The sequence below is a fragment of the Sturnira hondurensis genome, unplaced genomic scaffold (assembly GCF_014824575.4).
Source record: "Sturnira hondurensis isolate 20B ecotype Veracruz unplaced genomic scaffold, ASM1482457v3 Scaffold0006505, whole genome shotgun sequence".
NCBI lineage: Eukaryota > Metazoa > Chordata > Mammalia > Chiroptera > Phyllostomidae > Sturnira > Sturnira hondurensis.
Window position 1 is genome coordinate 1,129,690 of NW_028079136.1, and position 18,411 is coordinate 1,148,100.

The following is an 18,411-nucleotide window of genomic DNA, read 5'->3' on the forward strand; positions in this document are numbered from 1 at the left end:
TCTGGATGGTGGTTACATGGAAGATTACATATGTAAAAATTCATTGAGTGAGTTCATTGATTGACCTTAAGATTAGTGCACTTTATTCTCTCTATATTCTACCTTAATAAAATTTTTATTTTAACGAAATAAATACAGCTACAGCTGTAAAAGTGACAATATCTTTGAATTTTACACAGGGCTACATATATATTTTAGCAGTGAAATTGACTTTCAAGGAAGTTGTTATATATTCATATCTGTATTCATTTACTACATGAAAATATTAAGAAATATATTTAAAGGCAGTGAATTAATGTAGTTAGTTGATTTCTAAAATTACAAGTATAGTTATCATTGGATTTTAGGAGACTAGAATCACAGCTCAAACAAATTTCAGTTAAATCAGAACACTTTCATCCTTTGTTTTAAAGGAAGAGGTGGAAATCTGAAGAAAACAAGCTCTCATCAGCTTATTTGGAAATAAAATCAAAACAAGAAAAACATTAAAAAGAGGTGGACTTTGTTTTTTCACTCTTCAGAACTTCCCTTTCAATTTGTAACTTCCTGTTCTCTATCCAGATGCCTTAATACTCATACTATAAATCCTCACTGCCTAAGATTCCTCATTGTTTCTTATTCAGGACTCATCTCAAATCTCCCTCTATCTGTTTTTATTTCTCTGATATATTTTTATTTCTTTCTTCTCATGGGCCATTGAGTTCTATAGCAATAGAGCCCTTTTAAAAAATAAGTAAGGTAAGTAAATGTGGTACTCACTTCCTCCTACAACCACATCAAATTACAGCTAGCTTACAGAATAACCATCACTCAGAACAGCCTGCCGTCTGGCTGAATGGAAGTCCTACAACTAGGGAATTAAAGAAGAAGCTACATTGAAGCTGGTAGGAGGCAGGGAGCTGCAGAACAGGCTGTTCCCATACCCATGTGTGGTAGATAAAAATTAAGAGGGATATCTCAGCTTCAGAGGTCCACCCCAAGAAATGAGCAGTTTCAGCCCCACACCAGGATCCCCCTCCCAGTGTTCCAGTGCCAGGAAGAGAAGTCTCCACAACTTCTGGGTGTATAAACCAACAGAGATTGAGGCTGAGGAGTCCAGGGTAGTTATTTGGACTACCTGCCCATGGACTTATTTGGACTCATTCACTCTGAGCCCCAGTATTGGGACAGCAGCTGAAAAGGCACCAGAGACATACGGTGAGGAGCTGAATAATCCGGAATCAGGGTGAGAGCTAGGGGAGCAGCTTTCTCCCAGACAGAAATGCTGGCAGAGGCCATGTTCTTTTTCTGAGCCCTACCTCCACAGAGCCAGCTGGCCCATGTCATGTCTGAGAATCCATCAACCTGACTATCACTGTTTGCCCCACCTTGGTAATCCCCTGAGGCCCTACCCCACCCAGTTTTCAGGTTCAGCCAAGCTATTTCCAGCGGCTTTTCTGTATGAATGGCCTGTCTAGGCGCATGTTTCAGATTTTTCTAAAATCTCTCAAGCAGCATCTGGCTTCAATGTGCTGCATACTTCTTGCTAAGTGGTCCCAACCCTGGTAGTAGCAGCAGTCAGTCTTTGTTTGCAGTTTGGCCTCTCCTGGGTACCTCTGAGCCCAGAACAAGTAGCGGCCATCTGCAGATCACGTCATAGCTCAAGCTGGGTGGCCCCAAACAGAACACAGGTGGTGGCTGACCTTGGCCTGCACTTCTTGGGAGGCCCTAGAGCCAGCACACCTAGTGGATAGCTTCAGATCACAATGAAGCATCACCATCCAACCATCTCCACAAGTAACACACTCAAGGAGCGGACTCATTGGCTACCAGGGCTCTGCTGAAGTAAGTGCTGCTCTGTGGGGTAGGCCCCTGCACAGCTGATCTACCACAGTGGTCCAAAGTCAGTAGTTGGTGGTTTTAGTCAGTCCTTGCAGCTGATCAGCCTAGGAGTAAATTCCTTCCTATTGATGTGCCAACAGCAATCAAGACTCAACTACAGGAGGAGGGTATGCACAGCCCTCATGTGGGGTGTACCTCAAGTGTCCAGCTACGGTGATTGTGGAGATTTTGCCACTGGACCCTACAGAACACCTACTATATTAGGCCACTATACCAACTTGGGAGATGTAGCAGCTCTACCTAATACATGGAAACCAACACAGGGAGGCTGCCAAAATGAGGAGACAAAGAAATGTGTTTCAAGTGAAAGAACAGAGCAAAGCTCCAGAAAAAGAACTGAATAAAATAGAAACAAGCAATCTACTAGATACAAAATTCAAAACACTGGTTTTAAAGAAGCTCAGTGAACTTATTGAGAATCTCAACAGTTTAGAAAGGACCTTTCAGAAATGAAGAATACACTAACCAAAATGAAGAATAACTTATAGGGAATCAACATTAGGGTACATGAAGCCAGGCATAAAATCAGTGATTTGGAATATAAGTAAGCAAAAAATATCTAATCAGAACAGCAAAAAGAAAAAAGAATCTGAAAAATTGAGGCTAGTGTAAGGACCCTTTGAGACAACATCAAGTGTACCAACATTCATATCACGGGGATGCTGAAAGGGGAAGAGACATTGAGCAACGAATTGAAAAGCTAGTTGTAAAATTAATGACAGAAAACTTCCTTAACTTGGTGAAAGAAATGGACATACATGTCCAGGAAGTGCAGAGAGCCTCAAACAAGATGAACCCAAAGAGGCCCACACCAAGGCACATTCATAATTAAAATGCAAAAGATTAAAGACTGAGAAAATCTTAAAAACATCAAGAGACAAGCAGTTAGGTATATACAAGGGAGCTCCCATAAGACTGTCAGCTGATTTCTCAACAGAAACTTTGTGGTCCAGGAGGGATTGGCAGAAAATATGTAAAGTGATGAAAAGCAAGGACCTACATTAAGATTACTCTACCCAGCAAAGCTATCATTTAGAATTGAAGGATGGACAAAGAGTTTCCCAGACAAGAAAAAGCTAAAGGAGTTCATCACCACCTAACCAGTATTATGTTAAAGAGTCTTTTCTAGGAAGAATTTTAAAAAGATAAAAAATATGAATAATAAAATGGCATTAAATATAAATTTATCAATAATTAAATCTAAAAAACAAAATAAATGATCAATCGGAATTGAAACAAACTCAGGTACAGAGAACATTTTGAAGGTTGTCAGATGGTAGGGGGTTGAGGAGATGGGTTAAAAAAAGACTATTTATTTTTAGAGGGGAAGGGGAAGGAAAGGAGAGAAACATCAATGTGTAGTTGCCTCTCATGCGCCCCCTGCTGGGAACTGGCCTGCAACCCAGGCATGTGCCCTGACTGGGAATCGAACAGCGACCCTTTGGTTTGCCAGCATTCAATCCACGGAGCTGCACCAGCCAGGGGATATATACCTTTTTTTAAACAATATATATTTTATTTATTTACTTTTAGACAGAGGGGAAGGGAAGGAGAAAGAGTGGGAGAGAAACATCAATGTGTGGTTGCCTTTCCTGTGTCCCCCACCGGGGACCTGGCCTGCAACCCAGGCATGTGCCCTGACTGGGAATCAAACCTGTAACCCTTTGCTTCACAGGCCCATGCTCAATCCACTGAGCTACACCAGCCAGGGCCCAGGGGATATAAACTTTTGATGAAACCTTGACTGTTCAGATCCTTTTGACTCTTCCTTTAATTTTTTCTCTTAGCTCACTTTTTTCTCTTTGCCTCACAGCAATTAGAGTGAGATACCTTGGGAAAAATAATCAAACACAACCTAGCTCAAACTATTTCCTTTATATCAGAAGAAAAATGAAGTTCAAAAAGGGCTTCACTGCTACTAGTGGTCAGCTACTACTACTGGTCAGTTCAGGCTATCATACAATTAGTTGCAATTGTTAAGTAAAATTAAAATGTGAACAAAATAAGATTTAAGAAAGTTTTATGTGCAATTTGAACAATCAATATACTGATTCCAAAAATCTACTTTTTCAGTTATATTTGTAGGCAAGCAATAACAACTCAAAATTCTCTGTTACAAGGAAACCATAATTACATCTAAAAAATAGTAATGTTAGTTTTGACAAGGGTGCCAAGACAATTCAATGAGAAAATACTAATTATTTCAACAGATAGTTCTGGTACAACTGGATATCCCTATGCAAAAGAATGAAGTTGTACCCCTCCCTCACACCATATAAAATTGAACTCAAAATAAATAAAAAATGTTAGTATATGAGAAAACTATAAAACTTTTAGAATAAAACATAGCAGTAAATCTTAATGACCTTGGATTAGTTAGTGGTTTTTTAGGTATGATATCAAAAGCATAAGAGAAAAAAATTAAGTTGGATTTCATGAAAATGTAACATGTTTGTGTTTCAAAGGAAACCATCAAGAAAATAAAAAAGATAATCTGTAGAATGGGTAAAAATATTTGTAAATCGTATGTTGTTAAGAGACTTGTGTCCAGAATATATAAAGAACTTTTACAACTCAACAATAAAAGACAAATGACCCAATTTTAAAAAAGGGCAAAGTATTTAAATTGATATTTCTCCAAATAAGATTACAAATGCCCAAAAAGATTGTAAAAAGATGCTCAAGATTATTAGTCATTAGGGAAATGTAAATCAAAATCACAATGAGATACTACTTCTGTATTATACACCATGATGGCTGTAATAATAAAAACAGAAACTAACAAATGGCCATGTGGAGAAATTGGAACCCTTATACATCGCAGGTGGGAATGTAAAATGGTATAGCCATTTTAGGAAACAGTTTAGCAGTTTCTCAAAAAGTTAAACATGTAATTACTATATGACCCAGAAATTTCACTCCTGCTAGCTGGGACATGGTTGTTTCAGACATAGAATATATAACTTTGATAGCAAAAAAGAAAATCAAGAAAGATACATTATAATAAATAATTAATATTGTGAAAACCAATGCATATTTAAATTATTTTATAAGGCATAATGGAGTTAAATATTGAAAAATTCTCTGGTCATGCCCCTTTGGCTTACAAATTTAATAAAGTGAGATAATGTACATTCGCATGTATACATTTGAAAATAGTATTTGTATTTTGAGCTTCTGTTTTTAAAACTAGGAATTAATAAAATAAATAAATTAGTTTATATACTTCTCTCCTGCCTATTTCTCTCCTTCCCTCTCTCCTTCTTTCCTTCATTCTTTCTTTTCATTTAAAAAGCTTATTTCTATTAGTTATTTATGCTTTTGAAAATTTCTCCCTTAGTTTTTAAAGATAGCTATCTGATCTGTAAAATCTTGCAGGGGCTATTAAATGGGAATAAAGACCTTTCACATAGGAGTGTTGTAAGGATATGTGCAATAGAGTAGTATATTCTTTCCAAATCTGAAATCTCCAGGTCTTCATATTTTAGTTTCCTTAACAATCCTCTATAATTTCAGTTCTTTGCTTAGTATATTTTCTCAAGCGGTATTTGGGTTTTTAAAAGGAGGATGTTTTAATCCAAAGGAATGTATCTCTAAATGAAGAATGTCAACACCATTTTATGATATTAGAGGAGAAGACATGCCTGATTACGTTGAGGTAACAACATATGTTTTTGAGGCAGGGGATTTATACCGTGTGGTTTATTGCTTAGTTGGTCTGTGACTGAGGGTGGCTACAGTCCTTAAGTACCTTTTAAAAATGAGTATGTGGGTAGCTTATGGTTTTCAAAGGGCTGTTCTCATATATTACTTCACTTACAGTCACAATAACTCTACATGAAGTAGAATTGTTCTCTCTCTTTAAAAATGAATGTAAATATGCAACATATCTAAAATATAGTTGTGTATACATGTAATGAATACTTAAAAGTGAATTCCTTGTAACCAACATCCAGGTAAAAGAAATAGAGCACTGAACATCATCTCAGAAGCCACTGTGTTTCTTCCCAGTTACACCACATTTTATCTCTTTGAGGTAATCACTATTCTGTATTTAATGTTTGTCACTTCCTCTGCTTTATAGTCTTATTGCCTATGAATGCATATATGAACAGTAGCTATTTTTTTCCTGTTTTGGTGCATTATATAAATCCTGAGCAATCTATTTTTTGGGTGTGTCATCATGGAATGTTAGTTTATTAATTTGCTTTTTATTGTGTGTCAGAGTTTATTTATCTTCTCTATAATCAGTGAGCATTTGGGCTATTTCCAGTTGCTGGTTATTATGAACAGTGCTGCTATCCATTTTATGTCCATATATCCATTCTTGGTGAGCATGTATAGAAGTTTCTCTAGGTTTTATATACAAGAATGGAATTGCTGGATCAAAGGGTATGCCTATCTTAGTCTTTAGTAGATAATGCTGAACTATTTTCTTTTTGAAAATATTTTATTTCTGTATTTTCAGAGAGAGAGGAATGGAGGGAGAAAAAGAAGAAGGGAAACATGGATATGTGAGAGATACATTGATTGGTTGTCTCTCGCATGCCCCCAAAGAGGGACCCAGCCTGTAATCCAGGCATGTGCCCTGACTGGAAATTGAATCCGTGACCTTTTGGTTCACAGACTGGTGCTCAATCCACTGAGCCACACCAACCAGGGCATAAACTCTTTTCTAAAGTGATTGTTTATACCCCTACAAATAGTCCATGAGCATTCCCATTGCTCAATATCCTTGCCAACAATTGATATTGTCAGACTTTTAATTTTTGCCAATCTGCTGGATGTGTAGTGATATCTTTTCAGTGTTTTAACGTGCATTCCTGGTTACTAATGACATTAAGTACTTTTAAATAAATTATTGATCAGGTGGGTTTCTTCTGTGAATTGCCTGTTGAAACCTTTTGCTTATTTTTCTGTTGGGTTGCCTGGTTTTTTAAGATGATTTATTGATTTTTATGTATTTTGTATATGAATTCTTTGTCATCATGTGTGTTGCAAATATCTTCTTCCAAGCCTGGATTGTGTTTTCACTCTCTTCGTGGAATCATTTGGTGAACAGGCATTCTTAATTTTAATATAGTTGAATACTTATTGATCTTTTCCTTTTTGGTTAATTCTTTTCCTGTGCTGTAATTTTTACAAATTTTATTTATTTATTTTTAGAGACAGGGAGAGGGAGGGAGAAGGAGAGGGAGAGAAACATCGATGTGAGAAAGGAACATCAACCAGTTGACTCTCAAACGTGCAGGACTGGGACCAAACCCACAATCCAGGCATGTGCCCTAAACCGGAATTGAACAGCGACATTTTGTTTTGTGGAAGGACGCCCAACCAACTGAGCTATGGTGGTTAGGGTTTTCTGTGCTATTTTTAAGACATTCTTTTCTATCTGAGGTCATGAAGATAATCTCCAATGGCTCACATTGGCCTTTAATCTACCTGCAGTTTTCTTTGGATATTGTTTGATCTAAGAGTGTAGTTGTAGTCCTCCATGCCCCCTTAAGGGTATCCAGCTGTCCCAAGTAGTTTATTAACATCTGTCTTTCCCTGACTGCTCTGCAGGGTTACCTCTGTAATATATCAAATGCTCTTTAAGCATGAGTCTATTTGAGGGTCTTTAATATTCTCTCGATGTATTTGTTATCCTTGCACCCATGCTCCTCTGGCCTAATTATATTTGTTCTACAGTAAGTCTGTTGTCTTGTGGGGTAAGTTCTGCCACCTTGTTCTTATTTTTCAAGAGTGTCTTGGCATTTCTTGGCCTTTTGCATTTCCATATAAATTTAGAATTAGCTTGTTAAGTTCTACAAACAGAAGCTGTTGAGATTTTAATTCATTTTGCATTTAATCAATAAGTCAATTTTTAGAAAAATGGTGCCGGTATAACATTGAGCCTTCCAATCCATGAACACATTATATCTATCCATGTATTTCAGTCCTTTTTGAAGTCTCCCAATAAAGTTTATAAATTTTCCTGTACAGGTCTTTTTTTAAAAAGATTTTATTTATTTATTTTTAGAGAGAAGGGAAAGGAAGGAGAAAGAGAGGAAGAGAGGGGAGGGAAAGACATTATGAATCAGTATGTGGTTGCCTCTCATGCGCTCCCTACTGGGGACCTGGACTGCAATGCAGGCATGTGCCCCGACTGGGAATCAAACCAGCAACCTTATGATTTGCAGGCCTGCACTCAATCCACTGAGCTACACTAGCCAGGGTCTGTACAGATCTTATATAACATTAATATTAAGATAATAAATAACAGTTAAAGACAATAGTAACAGAGAAGTCAGAAAGTTAGCTGCCAAATGAGCAATACAAACAATAAATAGGTGGCTTCTAGCATTCAGAGGAAGAGACATGCCTTGGTGTTTCATAATAGATGATGCTAAGAAACATTTTTGCTTGAATATTAATTAAATATTTGCATGGGTGTTATACACATATCTGGAAATTGTCACATTTGCAGTTGGTTAATAGGTTAAAAAAGACAGTGTACTGGTTGATTTATTTACTACCAGCACAGTCACTGTATTACTAATACTAGAATTTTACTGATTACTTTTTCTCTGTTGATTATTCTTTTGGCTGAAATGGCTAGCCTTAAGCAGATATTTTGGTAACATTGAGAAATATCTTAAGGGAAATGTCTGCATAATCATTTCTAAGTATTTTAATGAAAGTCTTTGAAACATCAGTGTTTAGTGTAACTTCTGAAATAATAAAAAAGTACATTAATTGCTTCTTTGTAGTTAAGTTTAGCCGTTTGGCCTATTAATTATTTGAAAACATCAGAGGTCTTCTTTTGTGTATAACTTATAGGCTTCAGGGGAGAATTGAGCCACATGCCTTGTTTGCCATTAAGATGTAATTTATTTTTTATTTTCAGAATAGAGATTGACATATTTAAAAGAATGAGGCAGCATATTAGTTCCTAATACAAATAAATCCCTGTTGGTAGTGAAGGTTGCAACGCAGATAGGTCCCAGCCCTGTCACTTCTGGGGAACAGCAGTGAAATTGTTTGTTCCTGACAGCAGACAGCCCCACTGCAGAGCCCTGGTTTCATGTTACATTAAGTATTAGTGCTGTTCTTTCAGAAGCTATTATGCTGTGACATCAAAGATTTTCTGACAGGACAGTGGTAGGTTAGCACTGAAGTTGTCTACTGAAATTTTAAAGAATGGAATTAAATATATATGATCAGGCTTTAATATAAGAGATAGAGACAGAATTAGAATGGTTTAAAGAAAGTTGAAGAAATGATGAATCTATAGGCTGGCCTCTTCGTCTCTGTTCGTTTAAGCCAAATTTTGTTACTTTTTTTTAATACTGCAAGTACAAGTGGCCATTATGTTAATGCTAAGATAGTTGTTCATTTTCAGAAAGACATTATGAATCAGGAAAAAACAGCCTTTTGTGAAATAAAAAATGGTTAGGCTGACCTGCAGAGTGTTGGATATAAATGAGCATGTGGACAGTAATTGCATTGGCCTGACTTCCTTCTTGCTGATCCACTAATTAGTTAAAAGGATCAAACTACATACTCTATTAAAGTTACAGGAGTACAATTTAGATGGCAAATAAAGAGATGAAAAGTCTTGCAACTAAAAAGGCTTAAGTTTTCATAGCTGTTATGTAAATACAAGTAACTTCAAAATTAATCAGATTACAATGTTGTGTTTTGAAAATGCTAACTTTGGTTAAATGTTGAAAAATATTATTAGTCATTTTTATTCAGCCTTTCTATTTTAGAAAAACTAAATTAAGCATTGTGGTTTCAAGTATTTCTTAAATAAATTTTGTAGTGAAATCAGACTTCCTGTAACTGTAGCATTACTGTGATATTTTCATGAAAAAATCGTGGTAATATAAAATGTTGGTAAATTTTATAAGCACAGTTCAATGCCTGGACATTTTAAACAGCAAACAGTTTTTTTTGAGATTAAGCAAATATGTTAAGATGAATATGTTTTCAGTACTATAGTGTACTTTTTATTAAAATAATAGTAAGCAAAACTTTAAAAAATCATATACAAGATACACCATGGTGTATTTATCTTTTTTTCTTTTTTAAAAAGAGTTATTCTTCCCTGGCTGGTGTAGCTCAGTGGATTGAGCACGGGCCTGCGAACCACACGATCGAGGTTCGATTCCCAGTCAGGGCACATGCCTGGGTTGCAGGCCAGTTCCCGGTGCCCAGTTCCTGGCAGCGGACACATGAGAGGCAACCATACATTGATATTTCTCTCCCTCTCTCCTTCCCTTCCCCTCTAAAGATAAATAAATAAAATCTTTAAAAGATAAATAAAAAATAAAAAAAGTTATTTTATTGTTGTTCAAGTACAGTTGTCTGCATTTACCCTCCACCACTACCCCCCTACCCCAGCCATCCCCACCTCCATCCCCTGCTTCCACCCGACCTTGGTTTTGTCTATGTGTCTTTTATGGTCCTGAAAATCCTTCCCTGCTTCCCCCCATTATCCCCTTCCACCTCCCCTCTGGTTACTGTCAGATTGTTCTGAACTTCAATATCTCTGGTTGTATTTTGCTTGCTTGTTTGTTTTGTTGAGTAGGTTCCAGTTAAAGGCGAGATCATATGATATTTGTTCCTTACTGCCTGGCTTATTTCACTTAACACAATGCTTTCCAGTTCCATCCATGCTGTCACAAAGGGTAGGAGTTCCTTCTTTCTTTCTGCTGTGTAGTATTCCATTGTGTAAATGTACCATAGTTTTTTTATCCATTCATTTACTGATGGGCACTTAGGTTGCTTCCAGCACTTGGCTATTGTAAATATCTTAAATAATATCATACTAATACTGTCAGCTGAGAAGTAACTTGAGCAAAAAAGAAATTTCTTCATAGAAATTTGTGTGTTTGATCATGTTTCAAGATAATTTTCTTCCAGTTCAAAGTAATCTATAGTATAGTCATGAAAACAGTTATTAATAAGCTAAATTTAAAGGTCTTTGCTCTGGCATGTATCTCACAATTTTATTCACACAGATTGAATTGCACAGGGAAATATTGCTACATCCCTTAAAAGTCATTAGAAATGATTACTCTAAAATAAAATGCCCAAGGATTTCTACTGTAATTCTCATAACACTTGTTGAAAGTGAGATACTTGAACCTGTAGTTCTGAAATGAATTTGATTGTATAAAAATGCTTTCACCTTTAGAAGTTTATGTTTGTTTTTATTTTTGGTATAGTAAAATGCAGTGGTGAGAAATCAAAAGAAGCAACAGGACAAATATGAAGAAAATGTTATAATCTCTCAGTACTCTGAAATCTTATATTCCAGAAATGTTCAAGTAAATTAAATATTAAAAATAAGATATTCAAATCAGGGAGCACTGGTGGGGGTAGGGCTACGAATATAAAACAGAAAACTGTTCTTGAATAAGAATTAAATTAAAAAAAAGATATTCAAATCAGTGACAGTACTTGGTAGGAAAATAACCAGGAGAATGTTGGGGCAGATGCTTATTCATTTAAAAGTAGCAATCCTATGTAAATATTTATATTACCTATATTGTTTCAATCCTTTTACGTCTACCAACTAAAGGCAACCTAATTTAAAGTGCCTTGAATTGCCATTCTGCAAATAGGATATGTATAGTTCAGTAATGTTGACAATAGCTGGTTAAAAGCAACATACTTATATTTTACCATGTATAATGCATACTTTTTTACCCAAACTTTTGAGGGGAAAATAAGGATGAGCATTATACATGGGTATAATAATTATACACCATGGGTATATTAATGGGCATAATAACCCCGTGTATAATGTGCACAAAAATGTGGACATTACATTTTTTTGCCATGTATTATACATGGCAAAATACTGTAGGTGTATTTGAAAATTTCTAGTACAGTTATTAACTGAAGGACTATAGAGAATTTTGGTATTTTTTATGATGTTGAAGGAACATACGAGTACTTTAACTTCAATGATTAGAAACTGTGCTGAAGAACTTAAATTCTGGTTCATCATACTGTCTATAAATCAATTAATTGGCACTAGTGTTCCCAAGAGAGTGGATTACGGTACACTCAGCCCTTTACAAGGAGATGCCAAATGAATGGTTACAAGAAGGGTTATTTATTTATTTTAGAAAATTTTGTGCATGTAATTTTTTTATTTAATTCTTTTTCAAGTACAGTTTTGTCTTATATTCCCAGCCCTGCCCCCCCAGTGCTCCCCACCTCCTTCCCATTTCCGCCCCCCACCTTAGTTATTGTCCATGTGTCCTTTATACTTGTTCATGTGAGTCCTTCCCCTTTTCCCCTGTGATTCTTTCCCATCTTGTGCATGTAATTTAAAAGCTACTGAGAAATATTTTGGAGAACCTTTTAGATAATATGTTATGGGAGACATAGTTGCCTTTTTAAATAAAAATATTCTATCATAAAAACTCTAAACAATCAGAATCCCTACTAAATTTGTCTGATTTATTTATGTTTAAATGTGTTACATGCTTTTTCAAATCAACAAATATTTATTAGGTACTGACTATATTCTAGACCTATAAGGATAAAAAATAATTAGCATGCATCACTGAACTCTAAGAATTTACTAGTTGTTAGGGAAATACCAGAGGATATATAATCACTTGCTAGAATGTGTTGGTAAGATTGTATCTTCACTGACGAGAAAGAATAAAATCAGCTATAGGAAATCAGGGTAAGCTTCAGTAAGTAGATTTTTGAATTGAAACTTCAAAAGCATTACAGAATTGTCATTGCAGAAGAGTGAACATCTCAGGGTGGGTGACTTTCCTGTGTCTTTGCTATGTTTGCAAATTTATATTATTTACTTTTTGAGCTTATATTAGTTAAACTTATTAAAAGAAATGCATTTACTGATGTATTTTCCCCAATTAAAATCCAGAAGTCTAGTTTTCTGCATAGAATATCTTTTTAATTGACATAATATCTTTGTTTCTCTTTTAACAAATAGCAGCAGAAATGATTTGAAAAATCCATCAGTAAACAGGTCATGTAATTGAAGTGAATCTTCAAAATCTAGTTTTCGAGTTGGGAGAATTAGGGAGGCAGTCACTGAGGCTTCGCATCCTGCTCTCATTATGGAGTTCGTAAAGTGCTTGGGGCACCTGGAGTTTTACAACCTGCTGTGCTTCCGGATAGGGGGTTGGTATAAGGTGATGTCCAAGATGGACCAGGATTCGCTCAGCAGCAGCTTGAAAACTTGTTACAAGTATCTGCATCAGACTAGTCACAGTTTCGCAGTTGTTATCCAGAAGAAATGGGTGAAGAAATGCACTGGATGAAGAAATGCGCAATCCAGTGTGCATATTGTATCTGGTTCTCCAAGCTTTGGACACTCTGGAGGATGATATGACCATCAGTATAGAAAAAAAGATCCCACTGTTACACAACTTTCACTCTTACCTTTATGAACCTGACTGGCGGTTCATGGAGAGCAAGGAGGAGCATTGACAAGTGCTAGAGGACTTCCCAATGATCTCCCTTGAGTTTCGAAATCTGGCTGTGAAATATCAAACAGTGATTGTCGATATTTGCTGGAAAATGGGACTTGGGATGGCAGAGTTTGGGGGAAAGCGTGTGACATTGGAACAGGGGTGGGACAAGTACTGTCACTATGTGGCCGGGCTGGTGGGAATTGGCCTTTCTTGTCTGTTCTCGGCCTCAGAACTTCTAGTCAGCGAAGACACAGAGTGCGCCAACTCTATGGGCCTGTTTCTGCAGAAAACAAACATCATCCGTGATTACCTGGAGGATCAGCAAGAAGGAAGAGAGTTTTGGCCTCAAGAGGTTTGGAGCAAGTATGTTAAGAAGTTGGGCGATTTTGCTAAGCCAGAGAATATAGACTTGGCCGTGCAGTGTCTGAATGAACTTATAACCAATGCACTACACCACATTCTAGGTGTCATCACTTACCTTTCCAGACTTAGAAACCAAAGTGTGTTTAACTTCTGCGCTATTCCCCAGGTAATGGCCATTGCTACTCTGGCTGCCTGTTAGAATAATCAGCAGGTGTTCAAAGGAGTAGTGAAGATTCGGAAAGGACAAACAGTGACCTTAATGATGGACGCCACCAACATGCCAGCTGTCAAAGCTATAATAATACCAGTATATGGAAGAGATCTATCATAGAATCCCCGACTCAGACTCATCTTCTAGTAAAACCAGGCAGATCATCTCCAGGATCAGGATACAGAATCTTCCCAGATGTCAGCTGATCTCCCGAAGCCACTACTCCCCCATTTACCTGTCATTTGTCATGCTCCTGGCTGCCCTGAGCTGGCAGTATGTGAGCACCCTGTCCCAGGTCACCGAAGACTATGTCCAGACCGGAGAACACTGATTTGTTCCCCATGAAGAGGGTTGACCTTTTTTCCAGGATAGATTTTGGCTTCCCCTTTTTCCCCCTCCTGCTTTAATTCTGTAAGAAATCTGTGGGCTTGGATCTTGGGAAACTGTGGCAAGCAGCTGAGAAGAATAAAAGGATATGTCATCCTCAAAAAAAATCTAGTTTTCAATTTCATTTAGTAAGTGAAAGGTAAGGGAAGATCTTGAAGGGTGAAAGGTTTCAGAGAGGTATTTTTCTGTTTTATGTGTTTATTTTTTAAGACTATCTTTGCCTTCCTACTGCATATGTAGCACATTTCATATATTGCATTAAGTCTGTTTCATATCTGCACATATATAGAATCTTATATCTAGTTCTTGGCCCTTTTTAACAGTTCTTTGAACTAGAGATTGTTATTACTATTCAAACACTAATTTATGTTTTTATAGCATTATAAATATATATCCAGTAAATGCCAAGATATCCAGAAGTTAACAGTTCATCTTAAAGTTAAAATGTTTTTAAAAATTAAATTATTGAGGTGTGAGTAGAGAACTCAATATTAGCTTCAGTTTTAGTTATTTTATTTAATTAGCCATAATTTCTTTTCACTAAAGCAAAAGAAAACATTCCAACCAGAGACTACTCAAAAGGCCCTACAGTGTAAGAGAAACAATATCATTTTAAGCAAATAGTTTCATTTATGTCAAGTGGTACACTGCTATATCCAAGACACCAAATTTATCTCATATATATATATATTTTTCTGATTTTTGGTGGGAATATTCAGTTAAAGGGATGATCCTATTAGCTATTATTTTGGACAATTCTTACATATAAAATAATTTCTCTTAACACATAAGTAGATGAATACCTATATAGAATTGATATTTGAATTTTTTGCCTTTTAAATGGGCACCAGTATATAAAGTACATTCTGACCATTTTACTGTACTGCCATTGTGTTTTGTTTAATTTGAATTATACTTTAACTCTCAGAAAAACTGCCAAGATACATTTATTTAAAAAATAAAGTAATTTAAATAAATTTTTTAAATATAATTTTTATTTAATTCTTGTTCAAGTACAGGTTTCTGTCTTATATTCCCAACCCTGCCCACCGCCCGCCCCATGTTTTCTAGAATTTCATCAGTAACTTTGAAAATTGCAGTCAGCTTGCCCTGTTAAAAAAAATATCAACAATCAAATATCTGTGTTTAGGTATGGGTGTAAAAAAATCTCAACTCAAGATGCAGATAATGTTTTGATAGTATTCTTCAACTACTATGATGCTTACATAATGATCTGTATTGCACTTATTAATTTGTTTCTTCTTTTTTAAAAAGTTTAAAAAAAGAGTTTATTTATTTATTTTTAGAGAGAGGGGAAGGGAGGGAGAGAGAGAGAGGGAGAGAAACATCATTGTGTGGTTTCTTCTCTCCCGACCTCCACGGGGACCTGACCCTCAACCCAGACATGTGCCCCAACTGAGTCATCAGTGGGGAGGAGGAGGGAGAATGGGGAAAAGGTACAAGGAATAAGAAGCATAAATAGTAGGTACAAAATAGACAAGGGGAGGTTAAGAATAGTATACAAAATGTAGAAGCGAAAGAACTTATATGTACAACCCATGGACATGAACTAAGGGGTGGGGAATGAGGGTGGGGTGGGGAGGGTGCAGGGCAGAAGGGAATAAAGGGGAAAAATGGGACAACTATAAAAGCATAATCAGTAAAATATAAAAAAATATATATAATGTAAAATATATAAAATATAATCAGTAAAAATCATTTTTAATGATTTTTAATGATGTTTAAAGAAGATAGTGGGCTACCATGGACACTCATTTTAGTGGTCTTTTTAATGCAACACAGATAAGAAATTTTGCATTTATATTCATGAGGGATGTTGGTCAGAAGCTTTCTTGTTTTGGTATTATTGTTGTGTTTTATATTGCCTGGTTTTGGTATCAGATAATATTAACTTCATAAAATGAATTGGATAGTGTCCCTTCCCCTTCTATTTTGTTGAAGAGATTATGTACAATAGAATTGGTGTTAATTCTTCTTTAAACATTTAGTGGATATATAGGCCTGGAGATTTCTTTTGGGGGGAGTATTGAAACTTTCAATTCCTTTAATAGTTACAAGGCTATTCAAAATATCTACTTACATTGGATGAAGTGGAGTAGTTTGTGTTTTTCAAGGGAGTCCATTTCATCAAAGCTGTAAATTTTTATAAAGATTTTATTTATTTATCTTTCTTTAGAGAGGAACGGAAGAAGAGAAGAGAGAAATATCAATGTATGGTTGCCTCTTGTGAGTCCCCTCCTGGGAACTGGCCTGCAACCCAGGCATGTGCCCTGACTGGGAATCGAACTGTGATTGTGTGGTTCGCAGGCCTGCGCTCAATCTACTGAGCTACATCAGCCGGGGCTCAAAGCTGTAAAATTTATGTGTGTAGAGTTATTGATGGTATTCACTTAGTATCCTTTTTGCATCTGCAAGGTCTGTAGTAATATCTAATATTATTCCTGATACTGGTAATTCATGTCTTTTCCTTTGATAGAGACTTCCAAATTTTATTGATCATTTCACAGAAACAATTTTTTTGTGCTATTGATATTTTATAGTGTTCTTGTTTTAAATTTTATTGGTTTGTGCTTTTGTCTTTATCATTCTCTCTTCCTCTTACTTTATATTTATTTTGTTCTTTTTTCAAGAAGATTATTAATTTCTTATTTTTTCCTTTTGTATGTATTAAGTGCTATAAGTGTTCTTAGCATAACTTTAGCCATGTCTACAGATTTTGACATTTTATTTTTTTTAAGATTTTATTTATTTATCTTTAGAGAGGAAGGGAAGGAGAGAAGGAGAGAAATATCAATGTATGTTTGCCTCTCATGAGTCCCCTGGTGGGAACTGGCCTGCAACCCAGGCATGTGCCCTGACTGGGAATTGAACCATGATCGTGTGATTCACAGGCCTGCGCTCAATCCACTGAGCTACACCAGCCAGGGCCGACATTTTAATTTTTATTTAAAATGAAAGGTATTCTTAAATTTCTATTGATATTTTCTCTTTGACCTGTGGATTATTTAGAAGCATGGTGCTTAGTTTCTAAGCATTTGGAGATTGTCTTGTTATCTATTTGTTGTTGATTTCTAGTTTGAATCCCTGGTGGTCAGAGGACACATTTCATATACTTTAAGTTCTTTTACATTTGTTGAAGTTTATTTTATGGTCTAGTTGATAGCCTATCTTGGTATATATTCCATGGACACTTGAAAAGAATGTGTATTCTGCTGTTGTTGGATGGAGTGTTCTATAAATGTCAGTTAGAGTCTGTTTATCTCAACAGATTCTCTGAGAATGTATTGAGATAAACAGACTCTGAGTCCTTCTCAACTGAGTTGAGTTCTATATTCTTGGTATTTTTCTGTCTAGTCCTATCAATTGCTGACTGGTGCTATAGTCATTTTACCAGCTTGAGTAAAATATGGAAACCTTACCTCCCTGGAATTTTCATTACTCTTTCCCGTTTATAATTGCCTTAAATATTTTTCCTATATTCACTTAGAATCACATCAGTTAGTGTGCTTCAACCATCAAACATAATTTAGAAAACTTCAAAAAGGGAAAGCCTATGGTATTTACCCATGTTACCATGTTTTTCTTACCTTTTCTTTCTTCCTTCTTGATGTTTCTACATTCCTTCTTTTGTTGATTCCTCTTTGTTTAGAGAACTTTTTTCTTTCTTTTTTTTAAAAAGATTTTTATTTATTTATCTTTAGAGGGGAAGGGAAGGAGAGAAGGAGAGAAATATCAATGTACGGTTGCTTCTTGTGAGTCCCCTGCTGGGAACTGGCCTGCAACCCAGGCATGTGCCCTGACTGGGAATCGAACTGCGATTGTGTGGTTCGCAGGCCTGCGCTCAATCCACTGAGCTACATCAGCCAGGGCTCTTTTCTTCTTCTTCTTTTTTTCTTTTTCAAGAGAACTTCTTTTTGCCATTCTTTTGCAATAGGTCTGCTGGTGACAAACACTCTTAGTTTTTCTTCATCTCAGATTGTTTAGATTTCCCCTTCACTGCTGAAGGATATTTTCACTGAGTATAGGATTTTGGGTTGACAATTCCTTGCTTTCAGCACTTGAAAAATATTACGTCACTTGTGGCCTCTATGGTTT

The 18,411-nt window shown here is 36.1% G+C and overlaps 1 protein-coding gene and 1 pseudogene across 1 annotated transcript in view; both read left to right on the forward strand.

The window, feature by feature from the left end:
• Positions 1–18,411, forward strand: part of SOX6 (SRY-box transcription factor 6) — a 600,742-nt gene that overhangs the window by 25,408 nt on the left and 556,923 nt on the right. The window lies entirely within an intron of this gene.
• On the forward strand, positions 12,941–14,402 carry LOC118989724 (squalene synthase-like; annotated as a pseudogene).